At 43.8% G+C, this 19,568-nt stretch overlaps 1 protein-coding gene across 4 annotated transcripts in view; it reads right to left on the bottom strand.

Annotated features, from left to right (window-relative positions):
- Positions 1–18,856, bottom strand: part of TMEM45B (transmembrane protein 45B) — a 28,735-nt gene extending 9,879 nt beyond the window's left edge. For 2 of the 4 annotated variants that reach the window (XM_015461219.3, XM_005226848.5), the window contains exon 1: positions 18,812–18,856. The gene's annotated coding sequence lies outside the window, so the exon portion shown is untranslated. 4 annotated transcript variants of the gene reach the window in all.
- Positions 18,857–19,568: the final 712 nt, after the last annotated feature.

The raw sequence follows: 19,568 nt of genomic DNA, 5'->3' as shown, positions 1-19,568 counted from the left end.
ATGCTCCAATATCAAAAAATTGAAAAAGCACAAATTGATAAGTTGTTGTTTACTCGTCCAGTCACATCCAACTCTTTTTGCAACTACATGGACTACAGCCCACCAGCCTCCTCTGTCCATTTGATTTCCCAGGTGGGAATACTGGAGTGGGCTGCCATTTACTTCTCCAGGGGATTTCCCAACCTGAGATTGAACACACGTCTCCTGCATTGGCAGGCAGATTGGTTACCACTGATCCACCTGGGAAGCCCAATAGGTTATTAGGTTAGCTACATTATAGATTGTCTAGAGAGATAAGATGGGTCCGGTCTTGAAAAAGAGGAAATGAAGTAATTTCAAACAGAACAGTAAAAATGTAGACTTCCAATAATTTGTACAATACTATTCAGATAGACTAAGTCCTTGAAAAGTCTAGCTTAAAAAAAAAATTCTGAAATATTAAATAGAAACACTTAAGGGGTGAGGGTCCTTGAATACACAGAATCCTGTAAAATACTTCAATCTAAGGAAAGGCTACAGATAAGAAAACATTAGAAAGTGGTTCCATAAAGACGGGCTTCCCGGATAAGCTCAGTTGGTAAAGAATTAATGCGGGAGACCTGGGTTCAATCCCTGGGTTGGGAAGATCCCCTGGAGGAGGGAAAGGCTACCCACTCCAGTATTCTGGCCTGGAGAATTCCATGGACTCTATAGTTCTTGGGGTGGCAAAAAGGTGGACATGACTGAGCAACTTTCACTTTCCACAAAGACAAATTCCCTTGCTTTTAATATGTTTATTCTCTTTTGGTATCACACGAGATAAAATGGGAGTATGAAGGGAGGGTTAAATGTTTTGAAGGACAGTAGCTTTGAGTTAAAGCTGGAAATCAAGAAAGCTAGAGGTTTGGGCAACTGTTCATGCTGAGATCACTGGAAAAGGAACATTAAGGCTTCATGTCTTTCCTTAGACTCCTAGTTTTTAACCATCTCCCTCAATCTGTATTCTTTCTTTTTCATTGAAGGTAATTGAAATGTAAGACAAGGTAGAAGTTGTCAAAATAAGAAAAGGAGGTGAGAGTGGGGAAGAGTCGGGAGCAAGGAAAGGAGAGTCCTAGGAGGCGGGGCAGTGGTGCAGAGGAAAGGAGAAGCCAGGGCTGGCGCCACTTGCCTGTCGTTAATGCAGTGCCTTTTAAAACAAATCCAGTGTTTCCCTCTATTGTAGATGGGGAAAGTAGGAATTGTGAAGGAAAGGGTGTATGGAGGTGAGTGAGAGGATCAGAAAAAGAAACAGGAAAAATGAATTTCATTTTCTTTCTCAAGTGTTTCATTTTCTTTCTCAAAATTAGCAGAATCAAGGACTTGGCATCCACAGCAAGGGGAGCATTAAAGCCAATTTCCTCAAATTTGTGATGACAGGATATAGATGCATAGACTACCAGCTGTTACAGCCTGGACCTCTGCTTCACCATGGGATAGTCTTCACTGTGGAATGTTATGTGACCACTGTCAAGAATGAATTAGTGTTGGCTTTCCATGAGGTTCTGTTGGTGGAGACACGAAAGATGGAAAAGACCACTTATAATACGATCTTATTTTATGTAGCAGTGAACGTCAAATTATGGAAGATAATTTGAGGGTATATCATGCTGTTTATTAAGCATTTCTGGCTGTCCCCTGGGCACATGGTATGGTTGCTTTATTATTTTGCATATCTAGTTATCCCTGCTATTTGTTGAAAAGATTCTTCTTTCCCCCATTGAATTGTCTTGGTGCCCTTGTCTCCTTTTTTTTCTTGAAAATGTATTCATCAATCTTCAGCAGAGGGGTTTGCCTACAGTAACATCAAACTGTGCTGAAGAAGGGTAATTTCGTTACTGTGACACATATATTAACTTTTAATACAGTGTACAGTGTTTTGACAATAAAGGGAGGACTCCAGCCTGAGGGAAAGAGGAGGAAGGTTACAGAGGGAAGTATCACCGAAGCTTACTTGAAAAACAAATATTGCATATAGTGTGGGTACAAAGGCTGAGAGGTGGTTGCAGCCAGGCATCCCTGCAGCTGGGTGATGTTGCCCAGCACGCTGTCTGTGCCCTACCATCACTACTGTCTTTAACAAAAAGACCAGATGTTATTCTCTTCCATGGGGTATGTATGTGAGGGCGGTGGGTGGAGGGATGCATTAAGTCTTGAAATTGTCTCTATTGGGAATGGAAAAAAACAGTGGACTCAAAAGTCAAAGACCTTGGCTGAGTCCCCTAAACTCACTGCTCAGTACGCCTCCTTCTAATAAGGGACCTTAACGTCTACCTCACAGGGATCTTGTGAGAATGAATTGAAAATGTCTCGGAGTTAACTAGAACAAGTGTGTAATAAGTGTCAGCTTTGTCTCTTCCATGGTCCTCTAATTCCCATTCCCACATTCAATGAGGGAGAAACCTAGTCCTCTCTCAGAACCAACAAGGCTCCTGTCCTTTGCTTTGAGTGGCTGACCCGGAGGTGGGGAAGTCACTGTGAACCTTCATGTCACCTTGGAGATGGCAGTGGTTGGGTGTTTTTTTTTTAAATGGGAACAGGGGATGTGTTTGGTCAGTCAGGAATAGGTTATGGGAAGAAGATAGCGTATTCTTTTACCGCAGAGCATGATTTTTATACTTTCTGAATCTGTCCTTCCTTGGAGAAACACTCATGATTTCTGGTCTGTGTTTACTTTGGAATAGAACCAACTGTGCCTGACTCAGTTTTCTGTCACTTTGCTGACACGGCTCCTTGTTTAACCACTCCTGTGAGCTTCTTAAGTAATAGAGTGCAGAAGAATCGCAGGGTGTGGTATTGGAAGTTCCAACAGGCTAGTGGGACTGTGGCTTAGTCCTGAACTTCAGGCAAGGTGTATCCCTACTCTGTGCTAGCCTAAGAGACTTCAAGCACCTCTGGAGTCCATCACTTGTCTTCAGAATTTGACAGTTACTATGCCTTTGTTATTTTCTCTGTGAGATGGGTTCTTAAAACAGCATGGTCAAAAGGAGTAAGACCAGAATGAATCTGAACCTTTTTCTGGCATGAATTCAGTATGATATGGAACAAAATTACCATGAACAAGAGCTCAGTTAGGGACTTCCCTGGGGGTCTGGTGGTTAAGAATCTGCCTTCCAGTGCAGGGGACATGGGTTCTATCCCTGATAAGGGAGCTAAGATCCTACATGCATGAACAACTAAGCCTGTGAGCCACAACTGCTGAGCCTGCACGCTCTGGAGCCCAAGTGCCATAACTTGAGAAGCCCATCTGCCACAGTGAAGAGTCAGTACAGCTAAAAAACAACAACAAAAATGAGATTAGTTACCTCCCAGCTCCATTTGATTCCTCAACAAAAGATGATCTCATTCCTCCTTGTTTTTTTCTCCTTAACATGCACCTATGAGATGCACCTATGAAATACAAGACTTGATGCATAAGAAAGGATCCCTACTAGCAAGGGGTCTATAATCTAGCAGGGAACTAGATACTTGTGAAAGTTGAACGTCATGAGGTATCCTGACAGTGATTGCTTGGGGACATAGAGTAACTCTCAATGTCCCCGAGAATTTGAGAAGGCTCCACAGAAGGGATGGCATTGGAGCTGGACGTTTCTTGATTGCCTCTTCAAACTGTCATGAAAATCAGGTGGTACTGGGATCTTGTCTTAAGGGCTGAAGAACAAACCTGGGCTAAGTTCCATTATTTTTGAAGCTCTAATAAAGAACTTAAGCCTCTGAGACAGAAGACCTGGGTCCAAATTTTGCTGTGCACTTACTCCATGATCTTGAGTAAGATACATAAGCTCTCAGGATCAGAATTTCATTGTTTGAAAAGAAATGGAATATCTCCTGCTGCTACCAAGTCCAAGCTTGCTCTGCTCACCACACGATAGGCCAATGAATTGGAGACAAGGTGTTGAGGCAAGGAATACAACTTTATTTGGAGAGCCAGGAGATTGAAAAGATGCAGACTATTGTCTCAAAATAGCCATCTTGTCCAGGTTTGGATGGTAGGTTCTTTTATAGATCAGAGATGGGGGGAAGTGAGGAAACAAAGAAAAAAGACCATTTATCTTGCAAACATCTCCTAAATGGTAAGCCTCAGGCAGAGAATGTGCTAATTTCTCCCTTTCTGCCATCTATGGTGGACAGAGTCCTGAACCGAGGCACTTTTAACAGTCAGGCAGAGGGGCAGGATTCTCGGAGGCAGGCCATTATGCATGATTATGACAACAAAAGCAGTGAAAAGCAGGTCAAATAAACAGTTCCAACCTGGAGTTAGAATTTATTTTTCCCTGAAACAATTTCCCACTGTCCAAGTTCATTCGAAAGTCTTGTGGAAAAGGGGGCAATGACTCTTCTAATTGCTACGTCAGATGGATCTTTTTCAGAGTGTCCACCCCCAGTGCCAACGTCCCAAATGTTGAGACTTGTCTCCTTTGTTCCCCTTGAAAGTCCCTACTTTATTCCTATAGACTTGGAAATATTGAACTTCAAACCCAGGAGGCAGCATTTTAAGTTAAAGAATTGTGCTTTTCTAGTATGGGAAGATGCAAGAGTCAGGGCTCATTTAAATTGTTTCCTTGATAGCGTGTCAGCTATCTGGGGCCTGTGGTCCTGTATTCCTCAGGGTTCACCATAGGGAGTGGCCTCAGCTGATGATCACCAGATGGCAGGTGTTCTGCTTCCTCGGGGCTCGCTGGCTCATGTTGGAGGGCTGCAACTGCTGATTGCACTTCTCAGGTCTTTCTCTCTTGGTTAAGAATTTGACCAATATTTGGGAGACATTTCATGATCAACTTTTATCCCATGGTGCTGGAAGACTCATTCCAGTTCAGGCAAAAATTCTTGATATGCCATTCCAGTTGCTAAATTTTGGACTAGGCCCCATCAATAATTAAAGATTCTCTGGATTCTCTCTAATTATAGTCCAGAAGACATTTTCCCTTGCTGCTTCTTCCCATACCTAGAATCACACTACTGCAATTATTTTATGTTATAAATATGACCTATTTTCTCAAGATGTTTAGCCATAGACATTTTGTTGGAGACCTGATTACACTTTGATTACTGTCAGAAACAACAATCTTATACGTTAGACAGGATGTAAGTAATATAGCTAGTATCATTGACAGTGACATAGTGCACAGGCAGACACAGTGCACACCAAAGGACAAATTCAAACAGTGATCAGTATAACTAATTGTAATCCAGCTGCAATAATTGAGCAACCAAAGAAAGCATAACTGATTTAATGAGCTGTTTGCAGTTTCACTGTACTGGTCACACATACTTTTGCATGGCTTAATCTTTGAGACAAGCATACGTTACTGGCAGGATCGACCAGGTAGAAAGGGGGAAAAGTAAATGTTTCAGTTCTGCTCACAAAAGGTAAAATTTACCAAGTTACTGTAAGTCATAATTAGTTTAAGGAGAAGGTTTTTCTTACACCTGGAAAATATAGATTTGAACCAGTAATTTTTAGATGGAAACCACAAAAATTATGACCATATTTACCAGTTCACTCAGTCCTAGGTAACTAATCCTTTTTGTTAACAGCTTTATGAAGCCATCAGGTTTCCCATTAGAATTCATCAATTTCCTTACTCAGTTCAGCACTATGGTCAGAAAGTCAGAAACTTATATTTATGCAAAAGTCCTTTTTATAAATCTTGGAGGGGAGGTGTTTTTGCAAAGGCATCACAGTGAAACCATAACTGTCTATAATAACAAAAGACTTAAGAACTCATGTTTAAGCCTGATGATAGTGCAGTTGACAAAACAACCCAATTACTGTTGTGACATGCAACTGTTTCAGATAATAACTAGAACTATGATTGATAATATATTACCAGGACATATCAGAATTCCACATAGTATGTAGAATCCCTGTACCATTTACCACACTATATAACCTAAGAAGATGTATTACTCATTTGACAATACTTCCTATGTAATTTAATATACTAAGTGAACCCAGTTAGTTTAATATCTCCCTTTGGGGTGTTTTAGGGGCTCTTTGAAGCATCCCAAAGTTAGCTAGAGGTCCAAAGAACTTTATTAAAACTTGATTTGGGAAGTTTTGTCAAAAGTAACTTTAAAAAATTTAAAACACAACAGGGTCATAGGTCATTGTGAAACAATAGTTATTTACTTAGCCAAAGTAACAAAGATTTCAAAGGCAAATACAGAGCGAATCATGTAAAAGTAAAGAACTTAAAATTTGTTATAAATGTAGTTCAACATCATCAGAAAACTGATGAGCATGAGCAAGATTATTTCCTCAGTGTCACTTTCCACAAACTTTTCTGTAGCCATAACTTTCATTAGAGGTAAGGACAGAGGAGCCTGGTGGGCTGCAGTCCATGGGGTCCCTAAGAGTCAGAGTCGGACACGACTGAGTGACTTCACTTTCACTTTTCACTTTCATGCATTGGAGAAGGAAATGGCAGCCCACTCCATTGTTCTTGCCTGGAGAATCCCAGGGATGGGGGAGCATGGTGGGCTGCCATCTATGGGGTCACACAGAGTTGGACATGACTGAAGTGACTTAGCAGCAGCAGCAGTCACCTCTAAGTCAGACTTACTTCCTTTTTACTTAATAAAATGCAATTCCAATCTACATGCCTTCTTTACTGAAAACACACATCCTACTTTCCTTCAGCAACCATGAGCTGACCTTTATATTAGCATTCTGTAGATTGGTGAGCATAAATACCAGTGATAATTTCTAAAAGTATTTGCTTTCTTAGAGAACATCTCAAGATGGCACCAAACATTCATTAACAGTCAAAGGTATCTTTAGTTTCTGTATAAGGAAGCCCGTGTTCAGTAATGTTTCAGTATCTTACTTATTTTACTTGGGAGTGACCTAGCTGTTCAATAAACTTCCATCACCACATTCAAACACACAAATAGAGAGGCCTCACTTATCTCAAGATTTCAGCCCTGAGTCAGGTACAGCAATGTAAAACCGATCGGTTTACAAAAGAGGTTGTATTAAAATTGGGTTACTGCCACATGGAACAAGTCAAGCTCACCTGGTTAGACAGCTGAATATTTGCAGGAAGAGAATTTAGGATTTCTGATTACCTTGGACAAGCCAACTTCTAAATTACTTTACCCTCTATAAAACTGGCATTTTAAGAGACAACAAAGAGGAGGGTTCCTGAGAAGACCAAATGGGACATTTACAGCTCAAAGATGTAGGCAGGTTTTTCCTAGGATGACTAGGTTTCCCCTTTGTTTAATACCAAAGGGGAAAGAGGTGAAGGTAAGAGGAAAGACAGGCTGAATAGCCTGCCTTATGGTTCTGCCAGGAAAGTGGTGGCTAGGGGAGTAGGCTCAGTGTTTTACTTGAACCAGTATGTGCCAGATGGCACATGGAAATCTTGCTGTGGGGGAAGACACCCTGCTGGTAGCCTGGCCTGTTCTGTGACCCGCCTTATCCTGTCATGGGACCTTTCAAGTAGCGGGTGCCCTAATGGCTTTTAAGGCCTGACCCATGCCCACACAGTTTTAACTGTCCTGTTTCTCAGCTTAAAGGAGAAAGAGGAGAAGAGAGTCCTCACCCAACTGGGTGGTAGCTCCCGGGGCACAGTGGGCTGTGGGACCTTCAGAACATGCCAGAGTAAGCCTGGTCCAGAGTCCCTCAATTGCTTCCATAGCCACTTGCCTGTTTGCAGAGGCCTTGAGGAGAAAGAAATGAGAAGTGGGGGTGGGTGGGGGTGGGGGGGTGGGACACCTTAAAAGAAGCTCCAGCAGTTAGTACTAGATGTCTGCGTGTTGCCAGAACAACCAGAATAAACCAAAACATAGCCACAAGAAAGCCACACTAATGTGACTTCTCAGTCCCATTAGACCTGTGGTCTTTGTCCAAAATGCCTTGTAAAGGGAGTTTTCCTTCATAGGCAGAGCTTCAAGCTGGAGCTGAAGCTCTCCACTGTCAAATTACTTGGGTCTCCTGTAGGGGAAATCAGAATTCAGAAATGGAATATTTCTTGCCATATAGTAAACAAGGATTTTACAATCATCAGTGAATCTGGCTCTCCAGTGTAAGCTTCTGAGCCCTCAGGGCATTCAGGGAGGAGGAGAATATCTGCGTGATCTCATAACCATTGGCTGCAGCCACTCCCTGCGGTGAGCATGGAGGAACTCAGGATGTGAAAACACAGGACACTGGCCCCACATAGCTGAGATGCATACGAAAGGAATGATTTCAGTGAGCCCAGACTCTTACATCTTCCCATACATAGAAAAGCACTAAATTCCTTAACTTGGGCTATCTGGTTTTCTTTAATTCACAGAATATTTTTGATGTTCAGACTACCTCCCTTTTGTTGCAAGCTTCTATTTAACCTGGCTTCTCCACTCACTCCTCGGAGCAGTTCTCTTGAGGGTCACTTGAATGCTGTTTCCTGGGCTTGAAGTCCTAAAAATTCCCATTGAATAAAACGTAACTCTCAACTTTCAGGTTGTGACTGTTTTTTAAGTCAACAGAAATGGATGCCTCAAGACCGAGGGAGCTCCTTGGTTTGTTATCAGTGTTTCTCTCTTTTGCAAAATGCTTCTAACTGTGAGACTGTATAATTATGAACCATTGAGGGGCCATTACTCTTCTGATCATAATGTATCTAATATATGCCCCAAAGAGTTTTGCTTCGGGATAGATGAAATACTTCCCATTTTTATAAGTTTGATGGCACCAAAACACAAAAGATGTAGGCAAATTCTTACACAAATGACACAAAGTCCAGTACTGATGCACAGATGAACCAATTTCCAACTCAGGTAAATAAATTTACCCTGAAAAACAACTGAACAAATTCCAGCTAGGCCACCTATCCCAACAAGAACCAGTTCCCCAAAGAACAGGTTCCAATTGAATTGGCTCCCAACTCAAATAAATCTTATCTTACAAAACAAATGGACCAGTTCTAGCTGAGGAACCATCCAGGAACAATTCCCCTCTCCAACAGGGTGGAAGGAAAAAGTGAAATGCTTAGTCACTTTGTCCGACTTTTTGTAACTCCATGGACTGTAGCCCACCAGGTTCCTCTGTCCATGGGATTCTCCAGGCAAGATTAGTAGAGTGGGTTGCCATTTCCTTCTCCATGAGATAGTCCCTGAGCACAGAGGAAACTACCCGTCCTTTGATGCAAAACTCCTATATATCCCAGTTCCTCCCTTAGATGGCAGTTTCTCAGAGCCATCTGAAATGCTGTCTCTCAGCCTGTGGTCCTCATTTTGTCCCAAATAAAACTTAACTTGAAACTCTCACATTGTGCGTGTGTGTGTGTGTGTGTGTGTGTTTCCAACAGTTAAATCGATATAGTTTGGAAGAGGTAATTTCCATGGCCTTTCCTCGTTCTAAAATCCGTTTGTGAAACAAAAAATGAAAAGGGACTGTAACTGAGAAGCACTCTATGGGACCTTTCCCCATATCCTCTGCTTTAGCTCCTTTATGAATTCATTGTAAGGACTGATGTTGAAGCTGAAGCTGAAATACTTTGGCCATCCGATGCGAAGAACAGACTCATTGGAAAAGACCCTGATGCTGGGAAAGATTGAAGGCAGGAGGAGAAGGGGATGACAGATGATGAGATGGTTGGATGGCATCACCAACTCAATGGGACATGAGGTTGAGCAAGCTCTGAGAGTTGGTGATGGACAGGGAAGCCTGGCATGCTGCAGTCCATGGGGTCACAAAGAGTCGGACACGACTGAGAGCCTGAACTGAAGTACCCAGATGACAGTATTTGATGCACATTTCCTGAGTTGTTTTGCAGATGTACAAACCTCCCCTTCTCCAGCAAGTGGATGATGTTAACTACTTGATGACCATGAGCATATAGCCACAGACCTCCTGGAGCCTAAGGACTGATAGGTTAACTCCTGTGATATCGCCCTACTGCCTCACCATCAGCCAGTCAGAGAACTGTACACCTTTACTCTGCGACCCCCATCCCCACCCCCATGCGCCCAACCTGCCCTTTAAAGATGCTTTGCTGAAACTCTTTGGGGACTAAAGGCTTTTTAGGACTTGAGCCACCTCATCTCTTCACGTGGCCTAGCAATAAACCTTTCTCTGCTCCAAACTCTGACATTTCAGTTTGTTTGGCCTCACAGTGCTTTGGGCACAGAGAACTTACGTTAAAAGAATTTGAGCAGGTTGAGCCATGGTGAAGGAAGATGAAAGCTTACAGATGTCATCAACAGAGGGCCAGTTACCAGTTGCCACTTCAACATACTTAGAGTAAAAGGGGGATATCTGGACTTGAAAGATGGGTTATTTTTCAAGCAACAAGGGAAGAAAAGTTTAACATATTTCCCTACCCCACTTTCAGTGAAGTTGTCCAGCACTTTCTCAGTGAACAAGATGGCTGCCCAGCCTCCAGCTTCACTAGTGGCCCTTCTTGCTCTGGCAAGCTCTTCCTCCCATTTCCCATAGACAGGTTTTGAAAACACTTAGCTTCCCTCAAACTTGAGTTCAGCCAACTCCAGATAAACCTGTTCTCATTCTATTAATACTGAGGAGTGGAATGTTTCCTGCCATATCAGCTGCAAAAGATGTCCCAGTCATTGGTGATCACAGACCTCCAAGGTGAGCTGGTGAACCCAGAGGAAACTCAGGAAGGAGGGCCAACCAGGAGCTCCCAGGATGAGAAGGAGCTCAGAGAAGGAATGGGGGCTGGCTGAGGCAGAGATGTTTCCAAGGGAAAAAAAAAACCAAAAAAAAAAACTGGCTACTTACTTGATGTTGATTAACTCTACTGAGATTTTACCACCTTGTCAAAGGTTAGGCTCGAAGTACCAGGTTGATCAAAAAGTTCACTCAGTTTTTACCACGTTACAGAAAAACACAAATGAACTTTTTGGCCAGCTTAATAGTAATGCGTATTCAAAACCTAAGCATTTGAAGAAGATGCAGCAATGACTAACTCCAGTGGGCAGAGAAAAAGGTATACAAGAAAGGAGGTGTAAAAAATCTTGGTTTATCACATGTCTGAGTTGTGAATATTTACATAGGCATAAAAATGTAAACCCTAAATGTTACTATATCTGAAAATATTAGAATATGACTATAGAGACCATGCAAGAAAGGGAAGTGAATGTGAGGTAGAATTATGAGGGTTTAAGAGAGCTAAAACCTCATCCTTCCTATGACTGATTCATGTTGAGGTTTGACAGAAAACAACAAAATTCTGTAAAGCAATTATCCTTCAATTAAAAAATAAACCTCATCCTTCAAGGTAGGATGTCAGCAGATATTATCTAGAATGGTGGATAAAAAAAGAGCCAATATTTGCATGTTATTTGGGAATATGATAGAAAATATAAGAAAAACATAGCAAAAAGCATTGAAAGTGGAGAGGTAGCTTAGTACTGACTCCGCAAAAACCTTGTAGAACTTAACAGATGTTTGTGTATGTGTGTGTGTGCTCAGTCATATCCAACTCTGCAACCCCATGAACAGTAGCCCACCACACTCCTCTGTTCATGGAGTTTTCCAGGCAAGAATACTGAAGTGGGTTGTCACTTCCTTCTCCAGGGAATCTTCCTGACACAAGGATTAATCCACATCTCTTGTGGCACCTGCATTGGCAGGCAGATTCTTTAAAATTATAAGTTTGTATGGCCTTCTCTTTTTTTATCCTCATATTCTGATATTTCACAGTGTTGTAAGTTGATGTTGGGCTTTTTTTGTTTGGTTTGGTCATTGTTTTAGGTACTTTAAAGACCTTTTCAATCTAAAAGTCATACTCTTCAGTTGTGGGTGGTTTTCTTCTGTTATATAATTCCTACTATTCTTTCTGAAACATATTAATTACTTAGATGTTGGATCTCTTGAATCTGAATTCTAATTTTCCTATCTTTTCTATTTTATTTGTTTTGACCAAAATGGGGAATTAAAAAAAAAAAGTGATAGCCTCAAGAGGAGTGAGACAGAAAGCTGTTGGAATAAAATGAAGCAGCCTTTACCAAACTCCTCCAAATTCAGTTTTTTTCAAGTTGTAGTCCTGTGACCACCTGCATTCAGATTACCTGCAGTGCCCAGTTTATAGTTCAGATTCATAGACCCATCCCAGATCTAAATAATCAGCATTTCTCAGGGCCAGACTTGGAACCTACAATTTCAAAAAGTTCCCTAGATCCACTGTCTTGTTTATTGCTTTTTAGTTAACCAAACAATAAAAAGTAAATAAAATGAAAAACAACAGCAGATGTAGAAAACAGTCAGTGACCCATAAAGCACACTGTGGTAGACGCTGCTATTTGCTTTACCAGATATCCCTTCTTCCTTATTCACAGGGTCCTTATTTTACTGTATTGGCAACACATTCAACTAAAACACTAGATTTTCTCAGGCTCCTTACAGTTTGGGGTGGTTGTGTGGTGTAATTTTTATAGCAGTGAGATGTAAGGGGTCTACTGGGTGGAGCTTCCTGGGAAGATCTTAATGTTACAGTAAGTCTCCTACATATGAACAAGTTCTGTTCTGAGTCTGTTTTGTCTTTTTTGTTTTGCCTGCACTGGGTCTTCATGACTGCGTTCAGGCTTTTCTCTAGTTGTGGCAAGCAGGGGCTACCTTCCAGCTGTCGTGTGCAGACTTCTTGTTGCAGAGCATGGCTCAAGGGCTCTAGAGTGCTGGTTTAGTAGTTGTGGCTCATGGGCTTAGTTGCTCCATGGCTTGTGGGATCTTGCCATATAAGGCATCGAACGAGTATCTTGCTAGGCAGATTCTTAACCACTGGATCACCAGGGAAGCCCTGACAGTGCGTTTGTAAGTCCAATTTGTTTGTAAATCCAACAAAGTTAGCCTAGGTACCCAATACAATTGGCTGTATAGTACTGTACTGTAATAGGTTTATAATACTTTTCACACAGATAATGTATAAAAAACATACACAAAAATAATGAAAATATTGTTAATCCTATAGTACAGTACCTTGTAGTGGGTACTGCTCTGGGAGTTGGTATGAGCTCCAGGAGTTGGTGATGGACAGGGAAGCCTGGCATGCTGCAGTCCATGGAGTCACAGAGAGTCAGACATGACTGAATGACTGAACTGAACTGAACAGTACCTTGAAATGTCAGTAGTACAGTACAACAGCAGGTACACAGGGGCTGGTATTGCCTAAACAGGCAAGAAGAGTTACTGACTGGAGGAAGGAGAGGAGGGGGGAGATGGTTGAGCTGAAGGATCATCAGCAACAGGATGGAGGGCAGGCTGCAGTTTCCCTCACACCTGATGGAGATGGAATTCATGTTCACATCTCTGAAAGTTCACAACTTGAAGGTTCGTATCAGATCAGTTCAGATCAGTCACTCAGTCGTGTCCGACTCTTTGCGACCCCATGAATCGCAGCATGCCAGGCCTCCCTGTCCACCACCAACTCCCGGAGTTCACCCAAACTCATGTCCATCGCGTCAGTGATGCCATCCAGCCATCTTATTCTCTGTTGTCCCCTTCTCCTCCTGCCCCCAATCCCTCCCAGCATCAGAGACTTTTCCAATGAGTCAACTCTTCACATGAGGTGGCCACAGTACTGGAGTTCCAGCTTTAGCATCATTCCTTCCAAAGAAATCCCAGGGCTGATCTCCTTCAGAATGGACTGCTTGGATCTCCTTGCAGTCCAAGGGACTCTCAAGAGTCTTCTCCAACACCACCGTTCAAAAGTATCAATTCTTCGGCACTCAGCCTTCTTCACAGTCCAACTCTAACATCCATACACGACCACAGGAAAAACCATAGCCTTGACTAGACGGACCTTTGTTGGCAAAGTAATGTCTCTGCTTTTGAATATGCTATCTAGGTTGGTCATAACTTTCTTTCCAAGGAGTAAGCGTCTTTTAATTTCATGGCTGCAGTCACCATCTGTAGTGATTTTGGAGCCCAGAAAAATAAAGTCTGACACTGTTTCCACTGTTTCCCCATCTATTTCCCATGAAGTGGTGGGACCAGATGCCATGACCTTCGTTTTCTGAATGTTGAGCTTTAAGCCAACTTTTTCACTCTCCACTTTCACTTTCATCAAGAGGCTTTTGAGTTCCTCTTCACTTTCTGCCATAAGGGTGGTGTCATCTGCATATCTGAGGTTATTGATATTTCTCCCGGCAATCTTGATTCCAGCTTGTGTTTCTTCCAGTCCAGCGTTTCTCATGATGTACTCTGCATATAAGTTAAATAAACAGGGTGACAATATACAGCCTTGACGAACTCCTTTTCCTATTTGGAACCAGTCTGTTGTTCCATGTCCAGTTCTAACTGTTGCTTCCTGACCTGCATACAAATTTCTCAAGAGGCAGATTAGGTGTTCTGGTATTCCCATCTCTTTCAGAATTTTCCAGTTTCTTGTGATGCACAGTCAAAGGCTTTGGCATAGTCAATAAAGCAGAAATAGATGTTTTTCTGGAACTCTCTTGCTATTTCCATGATCCAGCGGATGTTGGCAATTTGATCTCTGGCTCCTCTGCCTTTTCTAAAACCAGCTTGAACATCAGGAAGTTCACGGTTCACATATTGCTGAAGCCTGGCTTGGAGAATTTGGAGCATTACTTTACTAGCGTGTGAGATGAGTGCAATTGTGTGGTAGTTTGAGCATTCTTTGGCATTGCCTTTCTTTGGGATTGGAATGAAAACTGACCTTTTCCAGTCCTGTGGCCACTGCTGAGTTGTCCAAATTTGCTGGCATATTGAATGCAGCACTTTCAGAGCATCATCTTTCAGGATTTGGAATAGCTCAACTGGAATTCCATCACCTCCACTAACTTTGTTCGTAGTGATGCTTTCTAAGGCCCACTTGACTTCACATTCCAGGATGTCTGGCTCTAGGTCAGTGATCACACCATGGTGATTATCTGGGTCGTGAAGATCTTTTTTGTACGTGGGGGTGTGGGGTAGCTCCTCCCGCCTGCCACCCCTGGCCTTGGGCTTGGGGCATGGGGTATCTCCTCCCGGCCACCGCCCCTGACCTCGGACGCGGGGTAGCTCCTCTCTGCTGTTCCTGCGCCGTCGCAGTCTGGTACTCTCGGCTGCTGCCCCTGACCTCGGACGTGGGGTGGCTCCTCTCGCCTGCGCTTCGGCGCGCCCGGCGCAGCCGCCTGCGCTACAGGAGACTTATTATATTATAAAAAAGGGACAGACTCAAGCGGTACATGCCTTCTGCCCTTCTTTCTATTAAGCACAGAAGAGCTGCTATCCTCAGGTGAGGATGAAAGCATGATAAGAGTGGAATGAGCCTACTCTAGCGCTGGACTTTGCGCCTCCAGACATCTGGTGCTGAGAACAAACTCCTTATTTACTGAGCCCCCCATAGCAGGGTCTTCTGTGACTTGTAGCTACACATGACATCTCATACTTATTCAAAAGTGTGTTTGATATACTGTATATTGAACACTTTTTTTGGGGGGGAGGGGCTTTCGGCAGTGTGATAGGAATAACACAATAGGCCTGATAACTAAGATTCTTTCCCTCATGTAGTGTGGAATACAGTTAAAGTAGAAGAATCTACAGGTATCTGAGTCCAGGATTCAGAGGGGCTATGGTTTGCTGTCACAGACCTTAAAGCAACAGAGTCAATGGAAATAAACCACTCAATTTATGTAGGTAGGAAATCTTCAGGAGACCACATGTCAGAAATAGCAACTGTCTGGACACTGGGAGACCTAGGTTTTCTCTGTAATTCATTAGCAAAGTACATTTGGGGAAGCTTCATGGGGGTGTTTGTTTAATTTTCCCTGAATCCACTTTTCTTCTTGGAAAACAAGAAGATTGGTTTTAATAATCTTTAAGGCTATCCTCAGCTCTAAAATATTTTGTGATCACATTGAACAAAGATGGCTATGAAATGTATCCAAAAGAGTGTTTCTATATTTAGACTCTAAGAGTTCAAGTCAGAATATATTAAACAAAACACAAACCACCGCGCCCCCATCTAAACTAAACAAATTAAGCAACAAAGAACACATGACAAGGAGTTGTGGTGTCATAGAGGAATTTCTGGCTTGAGATCTGGCTTTGCCACATAGGCCTGGGACAGAAACTGTCTCTAAGTCTCAGTTTCTCATTTATGAAATAGGGCTGTAACTCTGACCTCCCTGGTGACTCAGTAGTAAAGAACCGGCCTGCCAATGGAGGAAATGTGGGTTCAATCCCTGGATGGGGAAGATCCCCTGGAAAGGAAATGGCAACCTACTCCAGTATTCTTGCCTGGGAAATCCCATGGATAGAGGAGCCTGGCGGGGTACCGTCCATGGGGTCACAAAAGAGTTGGACACGACTTAGTGGCTAAACAGCAACAACACTCTGACCTCACAATGCTGCTTATTAAGGAAAGTGCCCAGTACTCTGTAAAACCCCATTATGATTTTATACCAGGAAGATATGGATAATGGCTTAGACATCTCAATCCTTCCAGGGAATACATGAGCGTGCTTTGATCTTTGCCATTTAATTCTTCACACAAGGTGGACAGATCTTTTGAGTCTCCTTCTTCTTTCTGTTGTGTACCTTGAGACCCATTTTATTTTTATGTAGGTGAACAGACAAGGGAAATAAAAACAGCTAAAATTGAAATCATATCTGTTTCTAACCCCAGGGGAGAAGGCTGGCTGGTTAAAAGGGAAGCTGGGTTCAAACAAAAGGTGGGAGTTACATCACTTATCTTTGGCTAATAATTGTCCGTATTCAATATTGTATAGTACTGTGAATAATCTAGATACTGCTGTAAAACCTGTCTATAAAAACAAGTGTAGACTGGACATTTGTCTACAGATTTAGCCATTAGCTGATGACACAGTAGTGACTTCTGTTCTCTTACAGTCATAAACAGGTTTGCAATAACAGGAACTTTGGCTATGGGAGTGGCTCTATGTACAGGAAAATTGCCTTTATCCATTTTCAATGAGCAGATGCATTTGAGGGAAAGAGATAATCTTTTGATAACAGCCTACACAGATAGGCTGTTTGATAACATCCTATCTTTGATAGGCTACTACAGCTGTACTTTGACCAATGAGCATGGCAGCCAATGTTTCCTTGAAGGTGGTAGTGAGATAAGAAAGTGGAAGTTTTTCTTTCTTTTTATCCCCCTTTTCCCTCAGCCCTGGCCAAATCCCAACAGTTTTGAAATGCCCTGTGCTAAGATTAGGGAAGACACATTACCAAGGATATATTGGCAATATACTTTAAAAGTTACTGGTGAGATTCAGTAACTTCACCTAGCCCATCATAACCAACATCCCCAGTAGGGGCAGGAAGGAACCCATAGAATGTAAGGAAAATTGCAGAGTGTGAGATAAGCAAGTCAGGGTGATTCTGTTTCCACTGTGCATGGAAGAAGTGAGAGGAAATCTAAGTTCTTTGAAAAGAAAATTGAATGCTTGCCTCCTGTAGTACCAGAACAGATAATGCATAACCAGAAACCACGCCTTTTTCCTCAGCCTTTGTCAGGTGCCCTCCCTTGTAAAATTAATATGAGGGCTCTGTTGAATATGGCCCCTTGTAAAATTAAGGGGCCATATTCAACAGAGCCCTCATATTAATCCCACATCTTTCCCAGAGACTCTGGAACAGAGTGTAACTACATCATATCAAGCAGACAAGCTCTCAGTCATGAAGAGCAGGTGTCGGCCCCATAGCTCACAGTCTAGCATTTTTCTCCCCAACGGTGTTCAACGTGGAGCAAACCCCAGATAGTATTGAATGTGCTGCACATCGGGTTAAAAACAGGACACATTTCCTTTAACCATAAGCTATATCACCTATTAAAGTGAATGTAAAAATACAGGTAAAATCCATTTGTCACTTTATGAGCCAAGCAGAGCCATGGGTGGGGCGACCGTGCCAAGGGTCAGGGATGCGGGGAAAATGGCAGCCGCAGAGGGCCGTGGTGGAAGAGAACATGAAGGAAGGGGTCATTTCCACTACTTTTAGACAGGCGCCTGGCTAAAATTTTAAAATGATTTCTTTCAGAAAGTGACTGGTTTCCCCGTTGCTGCAACACAAACCCTTCTCACGTCTAGGGTTAGCTCCTGTCTCCAGGGGCTCTCCCTCTGGATCCAGACAGGAACACCTAAAACTTCTTCCAAGCACCGCTAGCCTTCACCCTTTGCCCCTCACATCTCTTGGCCCACTAGCCTCTTCGTGGAAGCTAAATAATGGCTCCGGGGACAATATCTGTCAATCGCCTCTTGCTGTGAACCTCCAGGGTTCCTGGCCTAAGGGGGGATGTGGTCGGCACCCTCGTGGGGGTGGCACTGCCCAGTGAGGGTAGCGGTGGATGCGCCATGAGCCCCGGACGCAATGGACGCAATACAGCTCGGGTCTCCAGGAGGGACACCAGCCGTCCCCGCGGGAGTTTCCGATCCTGGGGCAGAACGGGGTCTGGGGCTTCACACTTGGAAGCTCGTCTCCCCGGGCGACAGGGTCGCCCTGCCAGGCTGGAGACGCAGCAATATTCACTCCAGGGCAGCCCGCCATCCGACACAGGTTCGGGGCGAGGTGGAGCCGCCAGTGCGCCATCTGCCAGCCACAAGGGGGCCCCGGATCAGCATTCCATCCCTGGGCCTCCAGTGCCTCCCTGTCCTCTCGAGTCGCGCCGCCTCCCATGACCGAGCCCCCTTCCTTGGCCGCGCTCCGAGCCCTTTGCCCGTAGCCAGCGTCTCACCTGCACCGAGCACCTCCGGGCCGTCCGTCCGTCCGTAGCCTTGTTGCGCGCAGAGTGCAGCCACCACCCAGCAGGTTTGACGGCCCCTCCCTCTCAGCCAGGCCACCACCAACCAGCCCTCCCTGTCCCCGCTCCACCTCCCTCACCTGCCAGGTGCTGGGCCTCCCGTCTCAAAGCCCGCGCTGGTCTCCACGCCCCTGACCTTCCCGCCCGGTTTTCCCCAGACTCCAGACACTCCCTAAGGTGTGTGCTCCCACAGGGGCCGGGCCAGGTAACCTATGACTGGCTGTGACTAACCTTGACCTCCTATGATGCAAAGCAATTAGAGAGCCTGGAAGGGGACAGTGCAGGTAAACAAGGAAGACTGTTTACCAAGTCAAGCAAACAGGGTGAACAGGCCAGCAAACTAGTGAGGGAGCACTTTCCACAGGCTCCAGTATGCTGTCCTGGACCAGTTTTCTGGCTGAAGCTTGGTGATATATTCATTCATTTACTCCACCATTCTGCCAACAAATCTGCCTACTAGGTAGACACAGTTCTAGGTTCTGGAGACACTGCTGCAGAGGAGTTCAAGTCCCAGCCTTTGAAGGAGCTGCTTCCAGGAGGGAACACACATCTGTCTGTGTAGTGTCTTGAAGTCTCTATGCCCTCATCTCTAAGTTAAAGGGCTGGCCTATTGCATTTATTCCCACCCCGACTGTTGCCTATCCCCTGTGGAAGTTAAAATAATCCAAGAGCCATAGCTATATTTCAGACCCACCGATCAGAACCTGGGAGAGGAGTGTGGACAGATGCTCCTGGTAAAAGCTTCTCAGGGGCCATAAGAAGTCAGGGCTGAGACCCGAAACTCCACATGCCTTCCAGCTCACTTCATTGTTGCAGGTGCTGGAAACCAGGAAGGGT

The sequence above is a fragment of the Bos taurus genome, chromosome 29, assembly GCF_002263795.3.
Source record: "Bos taurus isolate L1 Dominette 01449 registration number 42190680 breed Hereford chromosome 29, ARS-UCD2.0, whole genome shotgun sequence".
In the NCBI taxonomy this organism is placed as follows: domain Eukaryota; kingdom Metazoa; phylum Chordata; class Mammalia; order Artiodactyla; family Bovidae; genus Bos; species Bos taurus.
Note: the sequence above shows the minus strand (reverse complement) of the source record. Positions and strands in the feature narration are given on the sequence as shown.